The sequence below is a fragment of the Thermobia domestica genome, chromosome 12 (assembly GCF_964235325.1).
Source record: "Thermobia domestica chromosome 12, izTheDome1.hap1.1, whole genome shotgun sequence".
In the NCBI taxonomy this organism is placed as follows: domain Eukaryota; kingdom Metazoa; phylum Arthropoda; class Insecta; order Zygentoma; family Lepismatidae; genus Thermobia; species Thermobia domestica.
The window spans coordinates 191,873,422-191,893,452 of NC_137465.1; the positions used below are offsets into that span (position 1 = coordinate 191,873,422).

At 36.9% G+C, this 20,031-nt stretch overlaps 1 protein-coding gene across 1 annotated transcript in view; it reads right to left on the reverse strand.

Moving 5' to 3' along the window:
* The window catches only part of LOC145666214 (uncharacterized), a 56,897-nt gene that overhangs the window by 34,482 nt on the left and 2,384 nt on the right, over window positions 1-20,031 (reverse strand). The window lies entirely within an intron of this gene.

Consider the following 20,031-nt stretch of genomic DNA (forward strand, 5'->3'; position numbering starts at 1 on the left):
CGAAAACATCCCACAGATGTTCTATAGGATTCAGGTGAGGACTCTGTGCAGGCCAATTCATTACAGGGATGTTATGGTCGTATAACCACTCCGCCACAGGCTGTACAGTATGAACAGGCCGATCGTGTTGAAAGATGCAATCGCCATCCCCGAATTGCTCTTCAACAGTGGGAAGCTTAAAACATCAATGTAGGCCTGCGCTGTGAGAGTACCACGCGAAACAACAAGGGGTGCAAGCACCCTCCAAGAAAAACACGACCACACCATAACACCACTACCTCCGAATTTTACTGTTGGCACTACACACGCTGACAGATGACGTTCACCGGGCATTCGCCATACCCACACCCTGCCATCGGATCGCCACATTGTGTACCGTGATTCGTAACTCCACACAACGTTTTTCCAATGTTCAATCGTCCAATGTTTACGCTCCTTACTCCAAACGAGGCGTCGTTTGGCATTTACCTGCGTGATGTGTGGCTTATGAGCAGCCGCGCTCGACCATGAAATGGAAGTTTTCTCACCTCACGCCTAACTGTCATAGTACTTCGAGTAGATCCAGATGTAGTTTGGAATTCTTGTGTGATGGTCTGGATAGATGTCTGCCTATTATAGTTTACGATCCTCTTTAACTGTCGGCGGTCTCTGTCAGTCAACAGACGAGGTCGGCTTGTACGCTTTTGTGCTGTACGCGTTCCTTCACGTTTCCACTTCACTATCACATCAGACACAGTGGACCTAGGGATGTTTAGGAGTGTGGAAATCTCGCGTACAGATTTCTGACACAAGTGACACCCAATCACCTGACCACGTTCGAAGTCCGTGAGTTCCGCGGAGGGCCCCATTCTGCTTTCTCACAGTGTCTAATGACTACTGAGGTCACTGATAATGAGTACCTGGCAATAGGTGACAGCACAATGCACCTAATATGAAAAACTATGTTTTTGCGGGTGTCCAGATACTTTTGATCACATAGTGTATGTAGTTTTCAAAAGCGACATTCATAGCGGCTTTTAAACATCCTTTGTTCGCTACAATAAACACAATTAATAATTAAATGGACAAACACTGTAATTAAAAGTAAACTTCTAATTTTAAAAAGATCATCAAGCCGGAAAAAAATGTTCACTCACAAACTATTAGCTCCAACTGAACATGAATGATGTAGCGGCAAAAAACATTATTAAATTAGCAGTTCTAGTCATCACCAGGTGGAGAACGTTGTATGAAAAAAAAATGAGAGACCCTTTAATACATTAATGGCTCATAATACCATCTCTACCTCTGTTTGTAAATAAATATTACTGTTTGTTAATATTGTTGCAATTTTCAATTTTCAAAGAAATAAAACATATCCAGCTGTTAAGCATGACGGAAAGAAATTTAATATGATTTTTCCGTAATTGGTATTGTGAACATTTACTGCTGTAATCTATATGTTTCTCGCTATAACAATTACAGATTTAACCAATAATACGACTATTTTGTAAAATCTAAACATTTCCGCTTTTCTAAAGTCTGTTGTTATATGGTAACCCTACATGTAATGACGATTTAATCTATCTTAACTCTGGAAAGGGAATTGGTCACCTAACTCCAGCAAGAGTGAACAAAACCCTCGAAAATATGTCTTGAAGAAGCACTGTTTGACCATTACAATTTTTATTAACACTTATCTCTCGTTATTATAAAAATATTATATTATAATGGGTTCATTAAAGAGATTGTTTCACCAATAATTTTTTACATATTCACTCTACCCGTATTTCTGTCCAGGAGATACAAATTCTGAAGAATCAGTTGATGGAACCATCAATTTTGACCAGGATGTACAAAGTTAAAACTTGGGAATTCATGCGCATGATCCATCCGGTTGGACAACCAAGATATGGACAACCAAAAATCGGTTCACTATGGTTATCAATATCCTCCTTGTTTGATAGATTATCCGCCGTACTGTTGAGATTAGCGGGTTAGTATAATGGTTAGGATGCAAAATATTCATCTTTCTGTGGAATACAACTCTAGTGAAACAATTATTTTCAACCAAACTCTTTTAAGTGGTGTACACTATGACTATTTCAACTTCTACTTAAAAATATAACGAGAGTATTACTGCTCATTGGAAATAAACCTGAATAATGTTTAAATTACAAATTCCATATCATTTAGCCTCACAATACTGCTACTATCCCTTATTCTAAAGGTACACGATGGCTCAGAAGTACCAGGTATTATGTAGTCGAATGGACTGAGGCACTGATCATTGATCATGAAGCGAAACCCATTGGGAGTTCGAGTTCCTTTCAAGAAGATGAATATATTTTAACTATACTCGACTTTTCTGCGTTTGTGTCAGATAGAAAGTCAAAGTGTAGGAAAGAAAGAAACACGAAACCTACACATATTTGGCAGTTCAGTTATTTTTTTAAGATAAATAAATAAGCTGATAGAGCTCTCTCACCTTTGGTGGGAGTAGTCCATGGTTGAATTGTGCTGAACAACATCGAGGGTTTTTGTCAGTGTCCAGTGACGACGCCAGCTTTAAGTTCTTAGTGGGGCAAAGGAGGGGCAGATACATTTTCGGGGGGGCGGCTATTTGCCATACCAAAAATGACATATTTATTACGTTTGACTTATTTTACATTACATTGTGTAATTTTGTTGCTGTTTTCATATTAGACCTATATGATTATAAATTAAACTTATTTCAAGTAAAATTTGTAACTAACAAATAAGTAACGTCTGCACATAAAATATTTTTCAATGAAACTTTTGAAGCCTAAACATAAATTGAATTACTTTTACTTTCGCGTATGCTACAAGTAACACATTCGTCTAGTACTATATGCTAGGTATCTCTCTCTCTCTGTATATATATATATATATATATATATATATATATACAATACTGTATATATATATATATAGTGAGAGAGAGAGAGAGAGAGAGAGAGAGAGAGAATTCACGAGGGGCTGCTGAAAATGTCCTAGTCCAATCCAGAAGGAGTGTAGGTACTAGGTAGAAAAATGAAACCGTAGTTTAGAAAAACATATCTCTGTATGTACAAATACAAATTTTCATATTAATAATGAAATTCTACCCAGATGCTCAAAGAAGAAAGCTTGAGGACTAATCTGCCACATAGTAAATGCATGGAAAGTAGACTACAATTTGACAATGAGATTGGTTATGATACTCGTATAAAATGCTACATGTAGAATGTTTAAAGATCGTAGGAGTCTGGGGGGGGCAGTCTAGGTGGCAGTCAGGGGGGCAGAAGTAGCTACCAGGGGGGCGCTTGCCCCCCTTGCCCCCTTTGGCGTCGTCACTGTCAGTGTCCTACTATTTTCTCTGAGATCTTCATCCACCAATTCTTTCCTAACCGTTTAGAAAATGATTGTTAGAAAGACAAAATTCATGGTGATTGGAACGAAGCGATCGGTGTCAACTATATACATAGGAGGGGAGAAAATAGAACACGCGACTAGTTTTCGATACCTGGATAGTAACGTAACTGCAGGTATATACGCCAGTGCAGCTAAATACGCCAAGCGTTCAGTGCTGGAATATTTCCGACGAAATCCGTTAAAATGCTCCTCAAATATGTGCCATGGTCTTGGACAAGTCCGATTTGACGAATACTCCGGGAGACAGCGCTGAGACCGCCACGCTGTGCACTGTTGTTTGCTTCGTGAAGGTTCCGTGGAAGGACGTTATTATTTCAATAGAGGTAAGAATCCGTTATTAGTACCATTCCAACTCAGAACATTGCCGATTGTTCATAGCAATGTACTCCTTATTTCGTGTCCGCTAGAAACGCTTTGCTTTGCAAGTGTAATTTCAGTATTTGTGATTTCATGGCTACTAAATCAATACCAGGACTTGTGTAGGACTAACTGTAGAAGACAAAGATATTTTCATTTGTCCCACATATTCCATGTAATATCTGTAGTTTTTTTGAGTCACAGTACAGTGATAGTGTTTGATCATCTTCTTATGTACTAAAACTTTTCATTTCAATTTTGGTGATTATCGTTTTTACATTTTCTCTTTTTATCTTCATCTTGCACTTTGGTTATTGTATTGTTTGCTTCAGCCATGTTGTGTTGTAATATTTGAGTTCGTATAATACAGACGATGTAAGCAGTTGCAAGATTTATTACAGATTTCTAATAGTGTCCTAGACTTGGCGTAACTACCTGCACGTGTTGGTAAATACGCCACTTTGTAACACTTTTTTCTTTTAGCTAAGGTGGTAATAGAAGTGAGTCTCATCATTGCCACATTTTTATTCCTACACGCGGAAAAGGCTACTCTGCAACGCACATATCTTGTTCTTCATGAAAATTAAAAATGAAAAATGAAATCTTTGAGTTTTACGTCCCACAGTGCGGAAAGAAGAATGTGGGAGAAAACGGGAGAACCCCGAGAAAACCCACGAGCACGGTGTTTGTCCACCACAAAGTCCACACGGCGCGAGCTGGGATCGAACCAGGGACCCCAAGCACCGGAGGTGAAAGCTCTAGCACAGAGCCACCGCGCCCCAAATTCATGAAAATTAAGGCCATAAAAAATACAATACCCTTTAGATGGCATATTTAACTGTACCTACCTTATTGATAGTGATGATATGAAGTGCGAATGTGAAACAAAAGCAAGGATAAGAATGGCTAAAGAAGCCTTTAGAAGGAAGAAATTACTATTTTGTTGAATCTTAAATAAGGAGTTGAGAAAAAGATTCATAAAATGCTTCGTATGTAGTATTGTGCTATATGGGCCAGAAACATGAACATTACGCACAGATGATGAAAAACGACTGAAAGCTTTCGAAATGTGAGTGTGGAGAAGAAGAGAGAGAATTGGCTGGCGGAGAATGAATGGGTATTAGAAATGGTAGGGGAGAAAAGAACGATTTTAAAAATTATTAAGAAAAGAAGAGAAACTGGTTGGGAGATTGGCTAAGAAAAAACTGTATTATGACGGACGTTCTAGAGAGTATGGCGGCAGGAAAAAGAGGGATATGGCGAAGGAGATTACAATTGATGGATGATATCAAGGAGAAAAATCATACGTGAAGACAAAGAGATTAGCAGAAGTCCGTAGAGCGTGGAAGCTTCTCAGTTGCGGCAAGTAACCGGCCAATAATGGCAGAATACTTACGATAATGAATCATATGTCTCCTTTGGCCCAAAGGAACGTTAAATTAAACATGCATGGAACATTAAATTAATTTTAAAATCTTATTTCATTTTTTACTATTAATGATAATAATAAGAAGATAAGTAAATTCTTAAGTAATTTGAAATGTTTTTGTCTTTAATTTTCGCAGAAACTGCTATGACTCCAATGCTTCTGTTGTAATATTTAGTAACCTCATAAATCATGAAGTTCAGTAATTGTAGTTCCTTACTCTTCTAATTAGCAAAACTGTCGCCTCGTACTACAGGAAGCGTGAGAAAGCCATTAAATTTAACTTGTATTTCATCCAAGCATCATTTCTCCTTTGATTGCCGCATAACAAACCTCATTTGGAGTTACGAATGTCATTGACTACACTTCTTACAAGAAGATGCTGTGACCCATCAAAATGTCAATGAGTAAAATATGGGAGCATTCTGATCACGCAACAAATCAGGAAGCAGTGTTGCAAAGTGCGTATGTTAAAAATATATCATTCGCATTACAAGAAAAATGTATGTTTCAAGTAACACTCGTAAAATGATGGTGATAGGTTTACATTTATCTTATACTTGGAGTTGGAAAGCTAATGAATTTTCGCAGATAATATATTTCTCTTGATTTAAAGAAACATCGGAAACAACTATGAAATAATTTCGTTCTGTTCTTTTCTCCCCCCCTTTTTTTTGTTGTTGTTCTTGTTGTTATTAAAGTATTGCGTTCCTTTTCAACACCGAGATAGTAGGAAATATGAACCTACAGTTTAACGTTAAATTCAAACTACCGTAATGCGTTTACCCACTCGGAACCAAACTCCCTCGTGACTATATGGTTAACGTGCGTCTCTTCCGAGCGAGAGACCAGTACGGTTCCCAGCGGTAGCCCATGTGGTTCGGATTCTACGTTAAGCTGTACATAGCTTCGGATTCTATCATATAGCTTCATTGCTTCGGGGAACAGTCTACCGGGGGTCTGGGGTATAGAAGAACCCCAGGAAAGCGAGAGGTCCTCCCGAAAAATAATCAAAAAAGTAGTCTTCGTACATTGCATTTTAATTTTTTTACTTAAAAAGCTAATAAAAAATTGAATATTTTGTATTTTATTCTTACCTTTGATAGTTTTTTTTTGGGGGGGGGGTGGAACGTGATACTGAAAACACACACACACACGCACACTTTACAGTTTGTTAATTCAAACAGTGACATTTAAAATTCTTAAATGATACCAAGTGTATGTTAAAAAGAAAATACTCAGAAAAGTGAATACTCAGAAAAAATAAAGTTTTGAAAACAGATTTTAAGTCACCATACGTACAACTAGGCGTCATTAGCTTGTTCCGCCACCAACGAATTTCGAGATGGTTTCCTTTGCATCGTTTTGTGTGCCTATTCACACTTTTTGTGCGTCACGAGAAGTGGGTCAAAATGGGCCTCCAAATATGGCAAAACAAGTTAATGCTGTTCCGCCACCAAGGAATTTCGAGGTCGTTTCCTTCACATTGTTTTGTGCGTGTTTTGTGGGCCTATTTCCACGTTTTGTGTGTCACCGGAAGAGGGTCAAAATGGGTCTCCAAGGTGGGATGAAAATGTCCCACTGTTCCGCCACTATTGAATTTCGAGGTTGTCTCATTCGCATCGTTTAGTGCCTGTTTTGTGCCGTTTTGTACGTTACCGAAAGTGGGACAAAATGGGTCTCCAAGGTAGGACGAAAATGACCCACTCTTCCGCCATTATCGAATTTGAACTCGTTAATCTCACATCGTTTAGTGCTTGTTTCGTACTGTTTTGTGCGCGTATTTCCACGTTTTGTGCGTCACCGGAAGTGGGTCAAATGGGCCTCCAAGATGGGACGGAAATGAACCACTGTTCCGTCATTATGGTATCTTGAGGTGGTTTCTTTCACATCGTTTAGTGACTGTTTTGTACCGCTTTGTTCGCCTGTTTCGACGTTTTGTGCATCACTAGAAGTGGATCAAACTAGGCCTTCAAGGTTGGACGAAAATGACCCACTGTTCCACCACTATCGAACTTCCATTTTGTTTCCTTTACATCGTTTTGGGCATGTTTTGTGCTGTTTAATGCACCTATTACCACGTTTTCTGCGTCAACCGAAGTGGGTCAGAATGGACCTCCAAATATGGTGAAACAAGTTAATGCTGTTCTGCCACCAACGAATTTTGAGGTCGTTTCCTTCACATTGTCTTATGCATGTTTTGTGCTATTTTGTGCACCTACTGCCACGTTTTGTGAGTCACTGGAAGTGGGTCAAAATGGCCTTCAAGATGGGTCTAAAATGACCTACTGCTCCGCTACTATGAAATTTCGAAGTCATTTCTTTCGCATCGTTTAATGTCAGTTTTGTACCGTTTTGTGCCCCTATTTCCTCTTTTTTACAAACGGTACAAAATAGGCACTAAAGGATGCGAAATAAACGACCTCAAACTTCGATGGGTCATTTTCGTCCCATTTTTGAGACCCATATTGACGCACTTCTAGTGACGCAGAAAACGTACAAATAGGCGCACAAAACGGTACAAAACTAGCACTAAACGTTTCGAAATAAATGACTTCGAATATCGATAGTGGCGGATCAGTAGGTATTTTAGTCCTACGTTGAAGGCCATTTTGCTCTACTTCCAGTGACGCACAAAACTTGGAAATAGGCGCACAAAATGGCAGAAAACATGCATAAGACGATGTGAAGGAAACAACCTTGAAATTCATTACTGGCGAGACAGCATTAACTTGATCCACCATATTTGTAGGCCCATCCTGATCCACTTCCGGTGACGCAAAAAACTTGGAAATAGGTGCACTAAACGGCACACGACGATTTGGAAAAAAAGAATGGAAGTTCAATAGTGGCGGAACAGTGAGTCATTTTCGTTCAACCTTGAAGGCCTAGTTTGACCCACTTCTAGTGATGCACAAAACGTCGAAATAGGCGAAGAAAACGGTACAAAATAGTCACTAAACGTTGTGAAAGAAACCATCTCAAAATTTTTAATAGTGACGGAACAGTGGATCATTTCTTTCACATCTTGGAGGCCCATTTCGACCCACTTACGGTGACGCACAAAACGTGGAAATAGGCACACAAAACAGCACAAAACGATGTGAAGGAAACGACCTCGAAATTCGTTGGTAGCGGGACAGCATTAACTTGTTCCGCCATATTTGGAGGACCATTTTGACCACTTCTGGTTACGCACAAAACGTGGAAATTGGCACACAAAACGGCAAAAAAAAAAAAAAAAAAAAAACGCACAAAACGATGCAAAAGTAATCACCTCGAAATTTGTTGGTGGCGGAACAAGTTAATGACCCCCTACAACTTATGTAAATGAGGCTTAACAATGTAGATATAGTTTAAAATTTCCTTTTTAACTAAACTAAATTCGCTTTGCGGTTCGCTACCTGAACAAAAACAGTTTGTTAGTGTACATCATGGGCGGCGATTAGGGGGGCAAAGGGGGGGCAGTTGCCCCCTCACTTTTTGAAGTATTGCACATTGGACACATTGACACATTGATGTATATAGTTTCATTTGGAAGTATAAAGTTATTGTATGTATTATTGGTTCATAGAAAAGAAAGATGCCATAATTTTACCGAAAAAAAAAATGTCTTTCACAAGTTATTCTTTAATTGCATAAAAACTGACAGTTCCTAAAATGAATTTTCTTTTTTCTAATAGCAATTAATACTGGTAATAAACAGAGTAATAAGAAACAACTTCTACGTTTTCCATTGTTCTGCAGTGTGATATACGAGTGAAGTGATGTTTAGGGGTTTACTAGTGTATATACAATTAAATTTAGTGAATTCGACATAATTCTAGGTTTCAGAATTATTTTCTATAACTGGAGTGTGGAGTGAGGAGTGAAGTGAATTAGAGATATCGTTTTCAAAATTTAATTGCTTTGAAATATATCACCATTTACGTAGAATACATCAATGTGTATTTGAATAAAAGTAGATGGGCCAAAACATACTTTTTTATTATTTAATGTGGGTCGCGGTAATAACAAGTTTGAGAACCACTGGTGTAGGCTATCATTAACACTGGTAAAGGAACAGTAGGAAGAATCGAACACTGAACTTTCTGATTGTGATGCAATAGTTCCAGTTCCATTCATCTCCCTTACGGAAATTTATAAAGGAAGTCCCGGTCTTAGAGCCCCGTGGACTGATGCACTAAATTTGTCTGAAATAAATTGTTTGAAATAACAATATGTACTAAGGTGGTATGTGCCAAAATGGCCGAATTTACCTGTTTTAAATATAATTGGTTTATGGGACTGTTAATGTAAAAGGAAAGGATAAACGGCTCATCAACATATTGAACATGAAAAACAGCGTATTAAGAATGTAACAAACAATAAAATTATGAATTATAATGAATTGTAAATATTAAAAATTGAATAAAAACTGAGAACAAAGCTCCCCAAAACTTAGCGTTTACAGCTCCATCTCTTATCCCCCATGCAATAGTTGCAACTGTTGTACACACATAAGAAAACGCTGTTATGAGATCAAGCTTGATAAGAATTATATACAATTGTTGCTGCCAGAGAGTGATCAGAATTATAAGCTTATATTTTTTTGTTGTTTTTCTACTTAATTTTTCTACATAGAAATAAATTGAGAGGGAGGGTTTTTGCCCCTTAAAACATTTTTCCTCAGAAAAGAAACGACGTGTATTCGGTCATTATAGATCTACTTTCTACCTACAAAATTTCATGAAAATCGGAGTGCAACACTTTGCGAAGGTTCCTTGTGAGTTCTGGTCATCATTCCTTTTATGACTGCCATTTGATACCTGTTTAGTTAGATATTATTCAGCACGTTTAAGTTTACCCAGTGTGTAGAGCAGTGGTTCCTAACGTATTTTTAACTGATGACACACGTTACACTATGAACATGACATCACGACACATCAGACTTTTTTAAAAAATAATAATAATAATACAAATGATAGTAGTGTAATACTGGTATAAAATAGTGAATCTATGTAGCACTAAGCACTGTTGCTGCAACTGGAGGCATTGACTAGTACAGTCTTTCTCAAAAATTGTTTTTTTAACTAAATATTAAATGCTTCATGGTTTTCAAATTCAACAATTTCCCGACACACCATATGAGACTGCTTAACACACTAGTGTGTCGCAATACACTGGTTGTGAACCACTGATGTAGAGAGAGAGAGAGAGAGAGAGTATATATACAGTATTCACAAACTAATTCTTTTGCTACGTAATATTAATCACCAGTGCAATAAATTTAAATGGTTAATGACATTGTAAATTTCCTGCATGATGTGATAAGATCACGTAATATCACGCACTCTGATAATATCTAGCAGACTGGTTAAGTACATTCTCTTTGTGTATTTGACTCCATTTATAGAGCACTTTTTTTTTTAAAAAAAATCACATTATCTTGATGTTTGAGCTGACGTAATACATTTTCAAATTAGCTTTTTAGGCCCTCGATTTGCACGCTACAGCCTTTAGCTACTGTTAGCAGGGATACATACTTTCAAAGTTGATAACGTAGCACATTAAGTGAGTTTTAACATAATTATATGCCATTCTTATGTATCTGATTTAGTACACTGTTCTATTTTAAGGCTTGTGTTTTCTATTTGTTGAACAAAATTACAGTGTCGTCCCGCTGGAATGTTTGAACGGTATTAATAACTCCTCTGCTAGTTTCCAACTTTTAATTTTTGTTTTGTTTTTATTGTATCAGTATATGCACGGATGCCCATCCACTTTCACCGTTCATTACTCATCCTAAAAATAAACATTGATTGACATGTATCTGCAAAAACCCAATAGCACTTTTAAACTTTGTCAATATTGCTCTCATCGGTGCTGCGTTGATTAATTACCTACTCCGCCCAAACCTTCGATCCGCTGTGCACTATAGGTAAAAATTTTCATTAATTAAAAGTTATAGTTTGTCTTTAACAATTTGTTTTATTTCTTTAGTTAGTTTTGAGTTTAATCACCAATCATCACCTCAAACTCAGTACCATGTTTATGCAAATTTTCAAGAATCTCGTTATTCAGCAAGCGATAGCGCAGGTAATGACATCTGTAAACATCAGGCCAGAAAAGCGATAGCCCTGGTAACGACATCAATTTACATCAGGCAAACAAGTGATAGTACAGGTAACGACATTTATCAGCGTCCGACAGATAAACGATAGCACAGGTAAGGTCAACTATTAATACCAAGCAGACAAGCGATACCCCTGGTAAGACATCAATTAGCATCAGGCAGACAAGTGATAGTACAGGTAACGACATTTATCAGCGTCAGACAGATAAACGATAGCACAGGTAAGGACAACTATTAACATCAAGCAGACAAGCGATACCCCTGGTAACGACATCAATTAGCATGAGACAGACAAGTGATAGTACAGGTAACGACATTTATCAGCGTCAGACAGATAAACGATAGCACAGGTAAGGACAACTATTAGTATCAAGCAAACAAGCGATACCCCTGGTAAGACATCAATTAGCATCAGGCAGACAAGTGATAGTACAGGTAACGACATTTATCAGCGTCAGACAGATAAACGATAGCACAGGTAAGGACAACTATTGATATCAAGCAGACAATCGATACCCCTGGTAACGACATCAATTAGCATGAGACATACAAGTGATAGTACAGGTAACGACATTTATCAGCGTCAGACAGATAAACGATAGCACAGGTAAGGACAACTATTAACATCAAGCAGACAATCGATACCCCTGGTAACGACATCAATTAGCATCAGGCAAACAAGTGATAGTACAGGTAACGACATTTATCAGCGTCAGACAGATAAACGATAGCACAGGTAAGGACAACTATTAACATCAAGCAGACAAGCGATACCCCTGGTAACGACATCAATTAGCATGAGACAGACAAGTGATAGTACAGATAACGACATTTATCAGCGTCAGACAGATAAACGATAGCACAGGTAAGGACAACTATTAGTATCAAGCAGACAAGCGATACCCCTGGTAAGACATCAATTAACATCAGGCAGACAAGTGATAGTACAGGTAACGACATTTATCAGCGTCAGACAGATAAACGATAGCACAGGTAAGGACAACTATTGATATCAAGCAGACAATCGATGCCCCTGGTAACGACATCAATTAGCATGAGACAGACAAGTGATAGTACAGGTAACGACATTTATCAGCGTCAGACAGATAAACGATAGCACAGGTAAGGACAACTATTAATATCAAGCAGACAAGCGATAGCCCTGGTAAGACATCAATTAGCATCAGGCAGACAAGCGATAGTACAGGTAACGAGCGTTATTAACATTAGGCAGAGAAAAAAACAAATAGCACAGGTAACGACATCTGTTATCATGACTATTTATTATTATTAATTAGCGTGATGCTCTGAGGCGTTTTCCGTTTATTATTATGATGTGCAATTCTTGTGGGAATTGTGCGTAAATTTCTTATACAATTCTTGGCCTAGTAGGTAATGTTACTGTTTCAACTGATTTTTCCTCAATAACCCAAATTCTAAAAGACGTTTTTGCATCCCTGGTGTAGTGGAACGACTAAAGAACAAACAAATATGTGCTGACCGACAGATTAGGGCGGAAAGGAGTGAAATGCTTTTCTTTATAAAAGTATGCTGTACGTAATCTGAAAAGAAATTTTGATTTTTTTTTTAATAAAAAGGAATTATTTGTTCTATGTTCGTTTTTCTTTTTCTAAAAATAGTGTGGGGCACAGTGATAGAACGCTTATCTCTGGTGCTTGGGGTCCCTGGTGCGATCCCCGTCTAACAAGGGAACATCTTATATTGATAGTAGTAGCATTGCTCAATCAAACAATGCTCAATTGATAGAGGAATGAAGAAAAGCGAGAAATCCAAAGTTTTACGGGCCGACACACAGAAACACAGAAGATACAGAAGAAAGAAAGATCTAGAATCATGTAAAGATAGCAACGGAAAAGATATACTGGTACAGAAAGAACTTCAAAATGATTAAAGTAATCAAAATGACATTTACACAACAATATAGTAAGCAAATATTATACCCATAGACATGCTCAATAACATCGTATGTAATGCAATGTTGCAAACTGAGCACAAAATTAAATTTTCAAGCGACCCTCTTCTCATATGGATCAACACACTGCGGATCGCTTTATCAACAGCAACACTGCAAAACTTACTACCAATAAGGTGTGAGGTGATACAATACCGGTATTACGTATATCAGAAACGTGAACGTGATAATCAATTGTCAAACCAAGAGCATACATCATTTCAGTTTTGTGTGTTGTGTTTGATAGTATTCTGATTTTCCAAAACTCTTTGAGACTGTGCTTCGTCCCTTATTTCGTACTTCACTGATTATATGCTTGTTTGTGGTCTCATGTGTTGGTTTTAACTAGTTAGAATCGTGTATTGTATGTATTCTTCTACATCCAAGATTAATTTAGGAATTCATATCGGACTATCGTCAAACGTTGGCAACACTGTACATCAGGACGTTACAGGTATGGTTCTATTCATAATTATATTTGCTAGATGTTGTAATTTGTGTTCCGTGACATTTAACAAAAAATAATTTTGTGCTTAGTTTGCAACATTGCATTACATAAGATGTTATTGAGCATGTCTGTGGATACAATGTTTGCTTACTATACTGTTGTGTGTCATTTTGATTACTTTAATCATTTTGAAGTTCTTTCCGTGTTAGTGTATCTTTTTCATTGCTATCTTCACATGATTCTGGATCCTTCTTTCCTCTGTATCTTCTGTGTTTCTGGGTATCGGCCCGTAAAACTTTGGATTTCTCACTTTTCTTCATTCCTCTATCGATTGTGCATTGTTTGATTGAGCAATGCTACTATCAATATAAGATGTTCCCTTGTAAGTAAGTTTGTGATGGAGAACATCGTATCAGCAGGTTTTCCTAGGTTTCTCCCGTTTCCTCCTACATTATCATTCAACTAATAATCTTCATCAACATTCATGCGCCTTACTCATCCGTCTCTTTTAGCCTAATGGACATAACGTGTTACGTTAAACTGAAAGATTTGATTTGATTAAAAATAGTGTAATTAGGCAGTAATCAGTATTCGTTTATTATTTTTATATGATACTCTCAACATCCATATGGTATTCCAATACTGATATATGTTTCCTCAAGAATAATGTTATTACAACTTCGTAATTCTATCTTAAAATATTGCATTACCGCTAATCAATAAAGAATTACTTGCTTGTACTGTATAATTTTCTTATTTATGGAAGTGTATGCGTTCTTACTAAATTATGTTGTTTGATGAAAGAACTAATATATACAGTGGAGTCTCGTTAATTCGAACTTAGATAATTCGAACAGAAGTCCATTCCCCTTGAAAACTGTATTGAAAACAATAGTAAAAAAAATCGTGGATAAATCGAACTTTTGAACCTATGTTTTGGATAATTCGAAGTAAATACAGTTGAAAATTTTTAATGTTGGACAGATGTAAACAGAGAAATACAGGTTAAACGTGTTTTCAGTTATCCAGATGCAGCCATAGGGAAGAGTAATACAAAAGATAAATAGAAAATCTATGTAATGATAAAGATGAAGGTGGATTGGGGAAGAAGTAAAGATAGAGAACGTGTGCCAATCTCATCTTGTTTCAGAATTGGTTGAAAATTTAAGATGAATTATTGATAAAGTCAACCAAATGTTATTAATATCGTATTCCACGAAATACATGAAATTCAAGATTTATTGACCGCACAAAAACAATCAAATTTAAGCAAATGAGGTTTACGACTTTTAAGTGAGAACAGAATATTCAAATTGTTAGTGGGTTTCATTGTTTGGGCTATTCAATGTATGTTGTAGTGTTTTACGTAAATATATTTTCCATTGCACACGTAGTTTGAATTATGTGGAGTCAATGCCGTTTGTTAGTTTGCGGTATTCGACCACGCAAGTAATAAGCTGCTTTAAAGGTAAAGTCTACACACACCATATGAATATGTTTTTGATGCACAGTACTTTGGTTTGTTTGTTGTTATATATGTGAAAATGAATGTTGTTGGATAATTCGAATTTTGGATAATTCGAAGTTTTTTCGTGACCCCTTAGACTTCGAATTAAAAAGAGTCCACTGTAAGTGGTGAGAGGTAGTCTGTAAAAGCAGCAGTCGAAATCAAATATATGTGCACTGGTTGGATCCTCCTTGCTCCCAGTGTTACTTCAATATTTGGTGGGGAAAAAAAGGAGGAACAAAAATATCTCTCTCATGCGCATTTATTGATTTATGTTTACTTTAACTATTATTGCTGTAATATCCTGTTAATATTCACTTTCAAACATAATGAACAATTATTTAAATTTAAAAGTTATTTCTGCATAAAACTTCTATATCGATGTTATTAAACATTTGATAATGGAGATGTAGCGTGTACAGTAAGGTATAACAAATATATTTTAATTATCGCCTATATTCTATTTTATCTACCTACTCAAAAGCACTACCATATTCTCCACGAACATTTGCCATAAAACAAGATAACTACGTAAGGTACTTACCTTTTTATAGGAAGATTTTTCTTTTATACAGAGACATTAAAAATAGACCCTGAACATTTTAAATAATAATCCTTTTGAAAAATAACCCGAATTCAATTAGACACACCACCATTATGCACATATTAGTTTGTTTCTGTGAAGACATCTTTGTCTATCATTCTATTCACAATTCTCTTCTTTCTTCCTACACCTTCGTTTTTGTAATACACAAAGAATTAAAATACATTTAGCCATGTGCTACAAAGTGAATAAGTTCGTAACTACCTAGGTATTATAGAAGTAAACTGCTGCAGATTTTCAACTGACTTCAACCACTTTTAACAATACGGGAAGACAGGAGCTATACAAGTGTAAATCAGCGGAGCAAATCTGTCTTGAACATTGGAGGGGACTGGTAAGACTTTTCTTTTTGGTAAATAACGATATTCAAAATATTTATGAAGTTCAAAAACAATGCTGTGGAGGATCAAGGGAGCAGATTTGTCTTCAACATTAGGATTTGAGGCTTATTCTGGGGGGGGGGGATGAACCTCATATTATGGTAGATGAATCTGATTTCTGAGGTGAAATTGTTGTATAGGGTCTATTAAATATCAAGCGATGTAGATGAACTGGCAGTCGGACACAACTCATCATATTTCTCCCCAAGAAACACATTTCAAATCGGATTATTGGGGGACAGTCCCCCCAGTTCGAAGATTGAGGGGACATGTCCCTCTCATCCCCCGGGATTTGCGCCAATGGTGTAAATATGTATTTTCCATGTTAAGCAATAGGAACCCCCTCTCATATATTCAATATTACTGAATGTGGTTGCATCAGTGCTCGCTCATGCAACCACAAGCGGAAACCACTCTTTCTTCATCATCTTTTCTTGTGTATACGTGTGTGAGTGTGTCTGGTGTGAGTGTATGTGTGAATTTATGAAATGTCCATCAATATTGTCTTGCACTGAAAAGCAAAGTTTTATTTTTATTCAAACACTACTCCCTAACACTTTTAAAGTTTTTCTTTCTTTTTGATTGGAAAATAGGTTTTTACACAAACATGCATCATATTGCAATATCAGAGCCAAATCTCTCAGTAGTATTTATATTAAGATGACACAAGCAAGATTTATAAGATAGTATTGTTAGTATTACGTCCGTCGGTCCGTTCGTTCATACAATAGACCTAACTCTTGAAAAAATCGTTTTTTAAAATTATTTCCATGAAAATAAGATAAATAGATCGATTATCTCTTTCAAGTTTTTTTTTTTTTTTTTTTTTTTACAGCGTCAATTTATTAACCTTTTCATGGGTAAGAGTAAATTTAAACCGCCCGTTACTCCACACGACAACTCTTAAACGAAAGCAATTTTTAAAATTCTTTCTTTTTTGTTTGTTTGTTTGTTTACAATAGGTAACTAGACAAATTATCTTGGAAAAGTTCGTTCATTGAATCAATATGTTAATACGTTAACGGGTAACGGCTAGTTTAACAGTAGCTACACGATCGGAATGTGGTGTAAAAGTGATGTCTCGACTCGAAAAATGTATATTTCTCTATTGGAAGAGTTGTGTCTCGACTCAAATTTTGTCAGGAAAATCCTGTCTCGTCTCGACTTGTGCGCATCCCTAGAAATTTATATTGAAAGAAAGGTAGTAGAAGTTACATATATCGCCGTTAGATGGCACCAAATATCGATTGACATCTACCGGACGTAATTGAAACTTCAAGGGCGCGATCCTTTTTGATTGTGTATTTCTATTGAAATAGGGAAATAAAAATTTAATAGTTCTAAATATGGCCAACTGCAAAACTACATTCTCAAATACATATTGTGTTCGTGACTTTTGTATGAATGCTATTTACTTTATTATTAACGTTAACCGAAAAAAGAATTGTCTAAAGCCTAAGACACCGATCAATATGGGTGAGTGTAAAAACTCATGTGTAATTTTTGAAAATATCGAGGAAAAACTGTATTTTCTTTTGTAATGTTAAAAATTGACCCTGTGTGGCAGCCACGCAATCTATTAGGGTGAAAGTGATACTGAAGTATACTATCATCAAACATTTCAGTATAGCTAAAGCTAACAAGATGGCAGTATAGAATATGGTTAATGAGTTACACTCTAAACCTAGATAGATATAACTCCAAGTTTATTATTTGTTTTATTTAACTACAACATTGTCCAAAGATAATACTTATATCAATCGATACAAGGTGTGAGTGTGATGAAAAAGTGCGTGTAAATGTAGTTGCACAGTGGCATCTATTGATGTAATATGCATTTCAACTAGAAAGCCCGGTAACTTAAAGCTTTGGTGTAGTCAATGTCGAGTTTGAACGATAGTCAGCTTCCAGACGCAGAAGAGTGAGGACGTGTTAAGAGTCTTTATCCCGGCGAAATTAAAATACCGCTAATTTTACAGTAATTATGTGATATCTTCAAATAGATAAAAGATAATTAAAATATGGAACAAGAGCGCCCTAGACAATATTATTTTGCGTGAGGTACCGTTATCACAAGTCAACTAGTGGCTCTTCGTTTTCAGCTGTTTAGAAACGCGAAAATAAATGCCGATTTTCAAAATGGCTCGAAATCGAAAGCAGATAAGTGAGTCGTGATAATGGGTTTCTCATGTAAAATAATATTGTTTAGGGCGCTGTTGTTCCATATTTCGATTATCTTTTATCTATTTGAAGATATCACATTATTACTGTAAAATTAGCGGTATTTTAATTTTACCGGGATGAAGACTCTTAAGAGTGTCTGCCGCGCGCAACCATTATTAAGTTTTGTTGTAAGTTACAAAAACCAAACTGCTAAAGAAGCTCACAAAATGTCAAAACCAGTGTATGGCGATGAAGTGCTGGCATTGAAGGCTTTTTACAAGTAGTATAAACGATTCAAAAGCTGCAAGAAGTAGTTTGAAAACATTCTACGATCGAAACGTCCTTCGACGTCAAAAACAGGTGAAAACGTACCAAATGTGGCACAAATCTTTTGCTCAAACAGGCGAATGACTATTCGAGAGCTTTCGAATGAACGAAACAGTCTCGTATGGATTCCTGAAAAGCATTTTAATCGCCGATTAAATGAGCAAATGGTTTATTTCTTCCACGAAAACACGCCTTGCTACACCTTGCTTTTGAAGCGCGAGATTTTGGCCTCTGCTCCTGTCTGTCCACATTCACTGTGTTCTTCAGATATAGGCTACCACCATGCGACTTCTGGCTCTTCCGAAAAATTAAAACCGTGCTTAAGGTTGGTGTAAAGGGACAAGTTTTGACGATAGATGACACTACAATCTTCGTATCGCTCTCACGTATTTTTTACCTTTCACGAAAATTCATGATTTCTCTTACAAATTTCAACTTAGAAACTCCAAATTTTTAGAGAAAGATCTTCATAACATATCAAAGGCAAGAATCCGTGCCGATTTTTTATTTACAATTTTCTTCATTGTTGAAATGGCTTGTTTTTTTTTTGTTTTTTTTTGTTTTTTTTAACAAGAGTTTCATTCCCATCCAATGGATGGGCGGGCCGTAGAAGGCAACACCTTCTCTGTGGCCAGAGATATTTTCAACTTTTTTGAATTTGATGACATGGAGAATGATTTCAGGCTATAGAGTAATGTGGATTGAAGTAAGGAACTAATAGCAAATCAAGTTGACGAGGATGTGAAAGAGGTGGCTATTGTGTTAAAATGTTTCTTGGGTACATGTGCGGAGATTATGAGCAATATATATGTGGATTTCGGTGGTAGATACGGCGGTCAGGATTATACTGATCTATGGCTTCGGTGCATTCGTATATTGCTAACAGATGATCCAGTGGTGGGTAGGCATAGCGTGGTACAGCAGGAACTTGGTCTAACAGCTCATGGACAATGGGATGTGCCAATTGGATTCGTGTCGCTATGTAGCGTTGGCGTAGATGGTAGAGGTGTGGCAAAATAGTTGGAAATTGCGCACGCGACGATATATTTCAGCAGTGGGAGTATCGAAAGCGAGAGAGTAGGCCAGACGTAAGGCATGTCTTTCGAGAACTTTTAGACGTTCATAGTAAGTTGGTGCTGCTGATAACCAGGCAAGATGTCCATACGTGAGTGCTGGGCGTACGAAGACTTTATATGTTAGCAGTAGAAGTTTTGTATTAAGACCCCACGTGGTGCCTTTAAGGTTTCGTAAAAGGTTCAAACGGCGCCGGATATTAGCTTCCAATTGTTTTAGATGAGGCTTCCAAGTAAGATGTTTA